The sequence below is a fragment of the Lytechinus variegatus genome, chromosome 18 (genome assembly GCF_018143015.1).
Source record: "Lytechinus variegatus isolate NC3 chromosome 18, Lvar_3.0, whole genome shotgun sequence".
NCBI classification, from domain to species: Eukaryota; Metazoa; Echinodermata; class Echinoidea; order Temnopleuroida; family Toxopneustidae; genus Lytechinus; species Lytechinus variegatus.
Window position 1 is genome coordinate 18,648,804 of NC_054757.1, and position 12,492 is coordinate 18,661,295.

At 32.2% G+C, this 12,492-nt stretch overlaps 1 protein-coding gene across 2 annotated transcripts in view; it reads left to right on the top strand.

Moving 5' to 3' along the window:
• The first annotated feature begins 1,696 nt into the window (after positions 1-1,696).
• LOC121431999 (carbohydrate sulfotransferase 15-like) overlaps positions 1,697-12,492 on the top strand; it is a 37,612-nt gene continuing 26,816 nt past the window's right edge. For both annotated transcript variants that reach the window (XM_041629807.1, XM_041629808.1), the window contains exon 1: positions 1,697-1,802. The gene's annotated coding sequence lies outside the window, so the exon portion shown is untranslated. The remainder of the gene's footprint in view (positions 1,803-12,492) is intronic.

Consider the following 12,492-nt stretch of genomic DNA (forward strand, 5'->3'; position numbering starts at 1 on the left):
GCATGCTGGGCAAACCCGTCACGCGAGTTAATGGTCTGACTATGCAGCCTACTCCTGCTATGTGTACTGAAGGCTCATCTCGAACAGCAAGTTTTGTATGTTCTAGTCTTTGTCTGGAGACACACTTGTTGATCAAAGTTCCCATCAGTGTCTCTGTCTGCAGACTACCTGTATATAGCTACGCGGAAGAATTTTGGTTAGGCCTGCTTTGATATCATCCACCCATGCATGCGACTGACGGTGGGAATATAGGTGTGAACTATAGGCATCATAAATAGGTTGAAAACGTTTATTCCTGTTACTTCTCTACTTACATTATATTCTTCTCTTATACTACCATACATCAACTATGGGATCCTTGTTTGGGGCAATACCCATCAAAGTTTACTTAACAAAATATTATTATTACAAAAAAAAAGCCCTTCGTATTATTTCATTCTCACACCCCCGTTCTCACACTGATCCGCTTTTCCTTGATTACAAAATTTTAAAGGTTCAAGACTTATACCAATTTCAGCTTGGGCAGTTTATGTTTATGTATAAAAATAGTATGGTTCCTTTTGCATTTAATCATTTGTTTTCTCAAAATAACAATTTTCATAGGTATCCTACCAGACAAGCCGATAACTTTCATCTGCCTATCTTAAGAACTCGTTTTGCGCAAAATACTTTTATTTTCACCGCCCCCAAATTTTGGAATTCACTCCATAAAGATGTTCAACAGGCCCCCTCTATCCACTCCTTTAAGAGAAAACTAAAAATAATTATTTTACTGTCTTACCAAAGTAATTAATTAGTTTGTATATTTTTAGTACTATCTAAGCACGCTATTTTTTATTTTTTTGATTTTATTGTTTACTTCTGCAATTACATCATTCTGCAATTACATCTATTGAGTCACACTCTCGTTGATCCACGTTTGTACTCTCGGTCTTGCCCCCCCCCCCCCTTTATCTCTCTCTTTTTCTGACCCTCTCTCTCCACATAATCTGTGTCTGTCTGTGTGTGTGTGTGTGTGTGCATCCATCTCTCTCCCTCCCCCTCCCTACTTATCTTTGCCCTCTCTCTCTCCCTCTCGCTCCCCTTTCAGTACTTTATTCCTTCTCTCTTCCCTCTATTCTTTATCATGTCTGTTTTCTTTTTAGTTTTTAGTATCGTCCTGTATCTCTGTCATCTTTTTATCATTTCTCGCTATCACTCACCATCTTGTTATTATTTCCAATATTCTATTTTAACTTATTGTATTTACACCTGCGAATGAGTCCCATTTCTCAAATGTTTGATATACTTTCTTAGGGGATCCACGCTCTACAAGCAATGCTTTTTAGTGGATCCCCTCATTTCCATATCAGATTCTGTTAAAACTATTTTACAAATATTTTGTAACTTGTAATTGATTTGTAATCATTGTTATCACATTTCATTTGTTTTTGTCTATATTTATAATGTATGTTTGATTTGTATTTGCTTGTAATGTTGATAATGGAAATGGAAAATAAACTTGAACTTGAACTTGAACTCTGAGTAGACGTATAATAGTTGCATATTTATCATATCATTCGTATATGTTCATTATTATGGCTGCATTGTTCTGTGAAGATTTTGGAAAAGCGCGTGTAATGGTCGAATGTCGTATCGTGTGTGTATGCACGTTGCAATGCCAGCTCACCAATCAACACAATGATATGACATTTGCGTCAGCATGTATTTGTAGTCGCCCTTGAGATCGAGCATCACAACACAAACGTCGCGTCGGCGTGCTGTTCGGAGCTGAATTTGATATAGAGGAGTACAACTAATTGGTAAGTAAATGAATTTGAGTTCCATGATTTTATCACCAAATGAATAATATCATATATATTTATATTCATTTGAAATCCTCATCATCATCGATATGGATGTATATGCCACTGGAGCTGTATTTGTGCATTGTATTCGAGTGATTTTCATCTGTACTACAGGTAAACCAGCCTATAGATGTGAGGATGATTTTATTTTAAATGAATATCGAGCATCCGTCGACGGCCATTACCGAAAGGGAAACTTAGGCATTTCATTTAAGAAAATGTGAGCACTTTGACGAATCAGCCTCACAGTCTTCCACCACTTAGTATATTTTTTTTTCTTCTTCTCAAATTATTTTTTTTTATTACCATTATTATTATTATTCTTTATTCGTCTTTTATGGGGGTATATAGGGGGGGGGGATTAAGTGTAGCGAAGGGTCTGGTTTAAGTTGTGTGTATTTTTTTTTATTTAACTTCCTCATTAATCAGTTTAATTGAAGAGTATGGTAAACGAGTGAGGAAAAAAGAATCTTGTATAACTGGAGTTTTATATACAGATTATAAGTGTGTTTCCGTAATTCAGCTAATAGAGATTTTTGCTGTTGTTGCTGTACCCGGATTCTGTTCTGTATCAATCCCTTCGTGATTATAAGTTTCAAAGAAATGTGAGCAGATTGATTCTAAGTTTACATTTGAAATTCATATATATTCCTTTTCTTACCATGTTAAAAGGTTTATGCGTAAACTTGAAACAATTATGTTAATGATGTCATGTTATATTTATTTTTACATGTAATATGAGGAAGAAATGAAATATGATTTAAAACAAAAACTGCCTTAAATCATTCCAAGCAGAAGAGAACATCAGAATCCTGTACTTTTGCTCTTTTCAAGACTGTTTCCACTCATTCGATGCTCTCTGTTATCATGGTTACTACTCTCTACAGGGGCCAGGGAACGGGGAGGGGGCTTCAGCCCCCGCACTTTAAGTTCCAAAACCGTGTACAAAAACGTAAAAATTACCATATGATTGTGACTTTTAGCATGGTCAGCCCCCCCCCCACACTTTGAAAACCGTTTCGCGGCCCCTGCCCTATGTGGGGAAATAAGGTTGGGAATGTTTGGCTTATTACCTCTTATTCTTGAGGACAAAGGCTTGATTTTTATTTTTTTATTTTTTTTTTACACTCTCAGATTTCATTACAGCTATTCATCATATAACTTGGCTCTTAAGTAAACTGATTGTTTTTTTCTAAATTAAAAATAGAGATTGAAAATGATAATTTTCTTGCAACTTTACTTTTCAACAATAGAAAGCGTACAAAAAATATGCCAAAATATCATTTTTGACACTGGTGAATAGCCTACAAAATTGATTTTTGTTTTTCATTTCGTTTCGTTTATTTCCATTTTCAACAATTACAGTTTGTTTTGTACATTTTGACATATAAATAAAACATATTTTAAGTATCCATGTAAAAATATATTCAAGATTGTTACATATCAGGTTGGAAATGGAGGAGGCTGCTAAAAAGCGGAGCTTGTAGAGTGCAACCTCCTAATAAATATTCTTGTAGTTACATAGCATATATTCAATTTCAATTCAATTTCAATTTATTTTCTTATAAAAATCCATACAAAAACACAACATATACAAAGCATCGTATTAACAAAATAGAAAAACAACAACAACAAATAGAAATAAACATTGGATTGAATATGAGAGGGAAAGCAAGAAAGGAACGAGCCTTGTGATTAGCTGACCCTATAACATAATAATCATACTTTAATAACAAAGAAAAAAAAATCACTTAACTACAACATAAATGTGCGGGGTTGCCTAATATGCCTAAATTAAATTTATACAAACAAACTTTATGAATAACTATTTAAAATAATTTGCCTTGATTTTGACTTAAAAACATTTAATGAAACTGATTGCCTGATATCTACAGAAACAGAATTCCAGTGTAGTGGTCCTTGAAATAAAATTGAGTTTTTAAAAGATGAGAGTCTTAATAATAATAATAATAATATAGGATATTTATATTGCGCACATTTCAACCTTGTTAGGTGCTCAAGGCGATCCTATATTACCCGGCTAAGCTAGGCGTTCATAGCGCACACAGCTTCTTAAGGAATTACTTCCTACCGGTACCCATTTACCTCACCTGGGTCGAGTGCAGCACATCGTGGATCAGTTTCTTGCTGAAGGAAATTACGCCATGGCTGGGATTCGAACCCACGACCCTCTGTTTCAAAGTCCGAAGACTAATCCACTGGGCCACAACGCTCCACATAGGCTTAGGTAGATGAAAATCCTTTGCATTTCTAGTGTTGTATCCATGGAAATCACTATTGAACTTTAAGAATGTTTTGATATAATCTGGCAAGAGGTTATTGTTACATAAATACATGAATGTAAGAATTTGAAATGCGTGAATATCACAAAATTTTAATACATTCAATTCGACAAATAGAGGATTCGCATGGGCAAGATAAGGAGCATGAGACATAATTCTTATTGCACGTTTTTTTAAAATATATAATCTATAAATGTGAATGCTACTTGCACTTCCCCAGGCTAGAATACCATAATTGAGGTATGGATATATAATAGCATAATACATCAGTTTTAAACTTATTATCTATTGTTATTCCTAAAAAAATTACTGACGATACACACTTAATATCTGTATTGCACATTCTAATTGAAAGACTATCTGGTCAACATAAATTACTAAATATCATATAATTGGTTTTGGCAAGATTAATTATCATTCTGTTTGCATAAAACCACTCAGATATTAATTCAAGTTCAGAATTGAATAAATTATGTAAAACATGATAGTTTGTGTGAGATAAAAACAGACTAGTGTCGTCAGCAAACATAATACAATGTAACAAGTTGGATACTTTACTAAGATCATTAATAAAGAGGAGAAACAACAACGGTCCTAAAATAGATCCTTGAGGAACCCCACATGAGATAATCTGAAGCTGTGATTTGCATTTGGATATTTCAACATATTGTTTTCTGTTGGATAGATAACTTTTATATGATTTAAGTACATTACCTCTTATGCCATAAAATTCGAGTTTTTTCAATAAAATAGCGTGATCAACTGTATCGAAAGCCTTTTTCAAATCTAAAAACATTGCTATCAAATATTTCTTATCATCAAGTGCGTTGGTAACAGTATGGACAAAATCAATAAGAGCCGAAGAAGTTGAATGACCAGCACGAAAACCGTATTGATGGAGAGATAATATATTGCACTTGTTAGTAAAATCAAATAATCTATTATACATACACTTTTCTAAAATCTTAGAAAAAATTGGCAAGACTGATATGGGTCTGTAATTTGAAACATTTTCACTTGGACCATTTTTATATACAGGAACAACACGAGCAATCTTTAATTCATCAGGAAATATACCGAGATCTAAACATTGATTGAATATTGCACAAAGGGGTTGACATAAAATATGTATTGATTTTTTTATAACCTTGATACTTATATCATCATACCCAGGACCGCAATCACTTTTTATGTTTGACACAATATCAATTATCTCAGTACAAGTGATTGGTTTGAAAGGACAAGTCCTTGGATTTCTATCCAAATATCTACAAAAATTCAAATTTAAATTATTACCCTGATCAACAGGAAAATTAATTTCAGTTACAATATTGATAAAATATTCATTGAATACATTACAAATATCAGAGGTATCATATAATACTTGATTATTACATTTCAAAAATCAATATTGCACTTTTTATTTGCATGACCCATTGCACAATTAACAGTATTCCAAGTTTTTTTCATATTTCCTTTGGAATTTGCAAAACTTTCAAAGAAATAATGTTTTTTAGCTTCTTTAATCATATTACTAACTTTATTTCTACATTTTCTGTACACTTCTTTTCGATATGGTGATGGATTTTTTTAGATAAAGTCGATATAAACGACATTTTTTCTTTGACAACTTTCGAATATCAAAATTAATCCATGGTTTATTCTTTTTAGGTTTTTTCTTCAAATATTCCAAGGGGAAACATGAATTATATACATTTAAAAACTTACCTAAAAATTGCACGTAATTTGCATTTGGATTATTATTGTGGCAATACCAATTGACCATTAGAAGAGATCTTAAAAAACACTTAAAATTATTGTCATTGATTATTCGAAGCGGTTTATCAAAATTTTGCTGTGTTGATGTCGTTCCAACTAATAGAGTATACAGGTAAATGATCACTGATGTCAGTTATTAGTATTCCCGATTCAACTTTGTCTGCATGTATATCATTGGTGATTATATTATCAAGTAAAGAGATTGTGTCATCCGTGATTCTGGTAGGATGGTCAATCAATGGATATATGATCCCCAAGTTACTAATGAAAAATAAATTGCAATTGTATATGGAAATTGATATTTTTGGTTAGAAAAGTGATATTTTAGTGAACCTTTTTAAGTGCGTGCTGTGTAGGCCTACTGCATTGGCATATCATAGATCTACATGTAGAATTCCCATGCACAGCCAGCTAGGGTGGTTGCAGTGAACAAGTGACTGGCTCAAAATTTTCGACCTAACGTCATTATGGATTTTCATGAATACAAGGGATCATGGTCGGCCTAAAAAAAAAACTTTGCCTTACGCATATCCCTATAGGAGAACCCGAACCATACAATACATGACATATATGGACTATACTGATACATTATTTTTTACACTTAATTCAAATATAAAGTATTCAAACATAATTTGTGGGAAGGGTATTAAAAATATCAGATTAGTGGTGCTGGATACTAGATGCGAATGACCAGAGTTTTTCTGTCCACAAAAGAAAGACGAAGTTGCTTACCAAATTCAAATGTCTTATTTTAGACTTTTAGATTTATAGTGCTTTGCATGTAATGAAATTGGAAAAAATGTTTTGATTTGAAAGAACTATCAACAATTTACATTTTTCCATGTCCTTTTTGTCTAATGCGACTGATTGATTTTTATGATGTCATGGCATCCAAAATGTACAGGCTGTTACCCTTCCGTATCATTGTTTTAAAGCCTTGGTTGTCAAGTAAAATTCACGGTATTAACTTGATAGAAGAATCGGCTCTGTAAAACGTAAATCATTAATAGAAAAGACACGTAAAAGTGTAATGCGACTGACCGTGGATTCACTCCCATTTTAATGACATCAGCATGATGGGTGTATCGATTCCGAGGGATATCCCCCCCAAAAAAAAAAAAATGAGAAGATATTTCAGTTGGGGGTGGCCTGTTTTGTCATCCCCCAATAATTTCAGATCGAACATCATAACTGTTCAGTCAATCATATGAGAAATATATTATAATCATCCTCATAGTAATGATAATAGTAATTATGATAATAACCAAGCTTCTTATGACAATTGTGCTGGATATCGTACGTATGCAAACAGATATAACTGTTACTGTTTCCCCCCATAATTTTCTCATGTTTATTGCCATTGAGGAAACCACTCATTTACATATGAATGATGAAAAAAAATCCATGACGAAATAGAATAACATGTCCATGTGTATATATTTTGTACATGACATCATTTTTTTTTATTGACCCATCCCCGCAACCAAGCGCATGGATGTGGCCCGATTATTTAACCACCCTTTCTCATTTTCTTTCTTATTTTGACCCCCCCCTGATTTTACTTTTAACTTGTTTTATGCTCAAGTTGTCATTTTGTGGGTTGTCTTTGTACTATTCACAAGATTATTTTTAATAGGCGGCTGTACCATTTTTAGCAGCTTTCTCAATCGAAACCTGTTTATATGCTAATCTTTACTTTGATTTTTGTACGTAGCAATTTGCTTTATGTTTCTTGTTGACATGTATATTTGTATATCAACATATCCGAAACAAATTATAAATGGTGAAATTGGAAAAAAAACGAAATGAAAAAAAATAAAATTCAATATCACTTAATTTTTTGTTAGTTTTCCTTTTTTCAGATTTATGATGTCAAATAAGCGGAGAACAGACAAAAGAAATGAGAAGTGTTCAAGAGTCCTAAAAAATTGCTAAATTTAGGTCAATGTTTCAAAAAATTCAGCCCGCGCTTCGCGCTTGACTTATTGATCCAGCAGTCCTCGTCTTGTTGTAGAAATAAAGCTAAAATTACACTTGAAATTTGGTCCTATTGGTGTACAGATATGGAACTTAGGGACCATAGATCCCTAAAACGTTTCACAGCCAAGACAGAAGGAGAAAAGAAAAAGGGTGAAAGACGATCTGATATACAGTGAGTCCCAGAAAAACAAGAACCGGAATTCCCACATCTTTTTTTTCTCCGATGGCAAATTAATGATATTCCATTTATATCATCATGCAGTTCAATTATTCTTGTACGTTTTGATACCTGATATGTGACGAACACATTATTGAGCAAGACGAGTTAAAAGTTTTAATGTCAAAATCAGGTTGCGCAGAAAAAATGGACAATATTGGTTCGTGATATACGACAACCTTGCTTATTCGACAATTGACTCATTAGCAGTTCTTTTGTATTATTTGTGAAGTTTCACTGATCCCTGAAATGAGAGTCTATTCAGATTTTAACGTGAGTTTCTGTGCAAATCGTTTATGATAGGCCTTGATATTTATTGTTTGTAACCTGCCACGCGTAAATAATTCACTAAGCTGCTGGATTCCACTCTTGCCATAAGTATCAAATTTATAATAAAACATATATAATAATTGTTAAATTATCTCTAAAAACGGGTTTCCTTTTTTATGTATATTAAAATATCATGTATAAATCCATCACAAAATTAGATCTGTGTTATAAAGTAAAACAAACATTGGATTATACATTAATCAGCTCGCAGACTGTTTCCCATAAATGACCTGCATAAAGAGGGAAATACACGAGTTAAAAGGTAAGATTACAAAATAGTTATAAATATATACAATACAACGAAAAGAAGAAAAAAACCCACAAAAGTAAACAGGCAAAGGTTTGGCTTAGTGTGAGATAAAAGGTGGGAAGTGAAACGAAAGATATTTCATAAATCGTGAATTATATCGATATCAATAGACAGAGTTGTAGTAAACGTCACTGCAAACCCATTTTCAATAAAATTAAGTTGAATCTAGAAAGTGTTAATTCAACAATTTTAATGCTAATTATTGATTTTTAAAAAAGTTTTTACATTGGATTTTACTGCAGCTCTTTTAGAATTATGGAATGTGCATTTAGGAGAATTATAAGTTGTATTCTTTACAGGATTCAAGATTTTTTTTGTGCGATACGGCCATCAAGGAATGGAAAATAATTTGATTTTAGGTTATGCCGCATATCATGTTTAAATTTAGTGAAAAGTATATATCATGTATGCTATAAATGTAAGAGAAAGGAATATATATTCCCTGGAAAACAAATAATTATGGAATCAATCTTGTTAAAAATGTATATATCAGGTATCTTGAGAACAAATGGAATTCATTTAGAATTTATTAATGAGATCGTTTTATTTCGTTTTCGTTAAGAATTCTCAAAAGTATGGATGTGTTGATCAAAATATTTGTACGTTAAAATCAAGCTTTGTATTTATGAGGTAATTTGATTTAATACTGTTTTGAATTAATGATCATGAATGTAATATTTTACTATTTTCAAATTTGTTTGATGAGAGAATAGAAAAAAGATTATGTAAAAAAAAATCATGTAGGGATATCATAAATGGGTATTCTTGGTCATGATTATAGCAATATTATGAAGTAAGAAAGTAAAATTATTAATGATTTAAACGAGATTTTTTATATTTTATATTATAAATCACTGCTCCTGCATAATGTTTTTTTATAGGGATATGTTGGGTTTGGAAAAACTACATTTATGGATTTTGCATTTGATTTGATTTGATTTGATTTGATTCATTTATTTATTGACGGTAAAAGCCCTGTTCAGCTACTAGGCTGGTTTACAAAGGGGCCGTGCAAAATAACAAATACATAAAACATGCATGACAATAGAGATACATATTATACAGAACTCAATGAAAATAGGAATTACCGATGACACAATGATAAAGGAAAAATGAAAAGTAAAATCAAATTGTGTATATGTAAAATGAAAACATACAATTATAAATTTCGTTAAGCTACAAAATTGCAACGTATTTAAGATTATCTAAGGAAATATGAATAAATAAAAAGCATAGAACTATAATTTATGTCATGAATAAAATAAATATATAAGGCTTACTTAAATATGCCTAATACCATGATAACATGTAAGTTATAAAAACAAATTAATGCAGTAAAGTGAGATGCACAAACTTATTAAATTATTGAAATAGAGGAGGTATAATACGGACTAAAATGTATGAAAAACTCAAAAATAATATAATAACACAAAATTGCAAGTAATGTAAAACAGAATAAAAGAATTCTTATAAAAAATAACAAAAAACAGACGGTTTGACTGATGAACGTATATATGAGATGAATAATATAATATTATAAGGATATTAAATGTTTTTAATGAATACTAAATTGTAAATAGTAAAAAGTTAGTGCACATATTCCATCCCGTTCTCACAATACATAGAGTTGTTGTTTTCATCTGAATTACAATCAATAGAATGTTCAATGTTATCTGAAAGGCCATTCAAATGATTTTACTGCAACAAAATACCACCATATCATTTTTATTTAAACAGTTTCATAAACTTTCTTTGACATGATTCAGTTCAAAACATATTCTATATTACTAATTAGCTAATTTAGACTTGAAAATACCAATACTTGAAGACTTCTGAGTATCCTCAGTAAGTGAATTCCATATTTGAGCACCTCTATACAAAAACCTACGTTTACCAGATTCAGTTTTGGGGCGAGGTACATCAACACACATGTTACTTTGTCTCGTGTTGTAAATAGTTGTTCGAAATTTAAACTTTTCACTTATGTACGGAGGCACTTGTTTTGTCATAACTTTATACATAATTATTGCAGTATCATTTTCTAACTTTTTAACAATAGGTTCCCAGTTAAGTAGGTTAAGGTTCTCCTTTCCTGATGAAAACCAAGGAGTGTTGTTTATTAAGCGGGCACCTCGGTTTTGAATTCTTTGTAAGATGTTTAACAGCGTTTTTCCACAGTTTGCCCATATTACGTTACAGTAGTTTAGGTGAGAAAATACCAATGCATTGTAAACCATTTTTAGTGACTCTTTGTCTACTATATTTCTTATACTTCTTAACATATGTAATCCTGAATTAGTTTTTTTCTGCAATAGTTCAATATGACCTCGCCATGTGAGATTTTCGTCAATTATAACTCCGAGATGTTTACATGATTGCACTCGTTTCAAAGAATTTCCACTTATATTGATATCAATATTCTCATCTTCAATTTTTTGTAATCTTTGTCTTGTACCGAGTACAATATATTCGGTTTTGTTTACATTTAAACTTAATTTATTAAGGACGAGCCATTGCCTTACATATTCCAGATCTTTATTAATTTGATTTATCATGACAGAAACATTACTACCAGACAGATACAAGACGGTATCGTCAGCATACATGCTCACCTTACAATATCTGAGTCCTTCGGGTAGGCTGTTAATATAAAGTACAAACATTAGGGGGCCTAGTATTGACCCTTGAGGGATACCGCATTTTAAAGCTGAAAACTCAGATACTTTGCCATTTATACACGTTGCTTGTGATCTATTTTCCAGATAACTGGCAAACCATCGTAGAGGGCGATCTTGAATGCCATAGTTTTTCAGTTTTTGAAGGAGGAGATCGTGATCTACTGTGTCGAAAGCTTTTCTAAAATCTAGCATTACAGCAATCACGATATGTCCATCTTCGATGCTTTTAAGCCAGTCATCAGTTACATTTAAAAGTGCCGTGGTTGTAGAGTGAAGAGGCCTAAAGCCTGATTGATACTTGTTAATTATTCCATTACTATTTAGATATTCATAAAGTTGATTAAATACTATTTTTTCTAAAACCTTTGATAGAATTGGAAGGATTGAGATTGGCCTATAATTACATGCTTCCTTCGTTCCACCTTTATGCAATGCCACCACCCGAGCAACTTTCCAATTTTCTGGAACGATCCCAGAAGTTGTGGACAAGTTTATTATATGCGTAAGTGGTTCTTTTATGTATGGCATTGCTAGTTTTATCAATCTAATCGGTAGAAAGTCGTTTCCCATGGCCTTGTCGTTAGACAAATTACCTATCTGCTTTGAAATAGTATTAGTTGCGACAGGAGTAAAATCAAAGGAGCAACTGAACACGGGTTTGTCTATGTACAAGCATGAGTGAATATCAAAATCCCGTATAATCTGATTCGCTAAGTTTGGTCCTATACTGACGAAATATTCGTTTAGTTCATGAGCGATTAGTTGAGCATCATTGATTTCTCCCGAGTCTGTCATTAAAGATGTAATCTTATTACCCTTCTTTTTACGAGGGATCAAAAGATTAAGATTTTTCCACGTTTGGCCTACATTGCCACATGAAGTTTTTATTTTTTCTTGAAACTTTTGTCTTTTTTTTAGATCTTATTCTTGTATTTACATAATTTTTCATTTTCTTGAAAGTTTCCCAGTCTTCTTTCTTTTTCGTTTTTATGGCACATTTTTTAAGATAATCTCGCTCATGGATTAAATTCAATATTTCGACATCAAT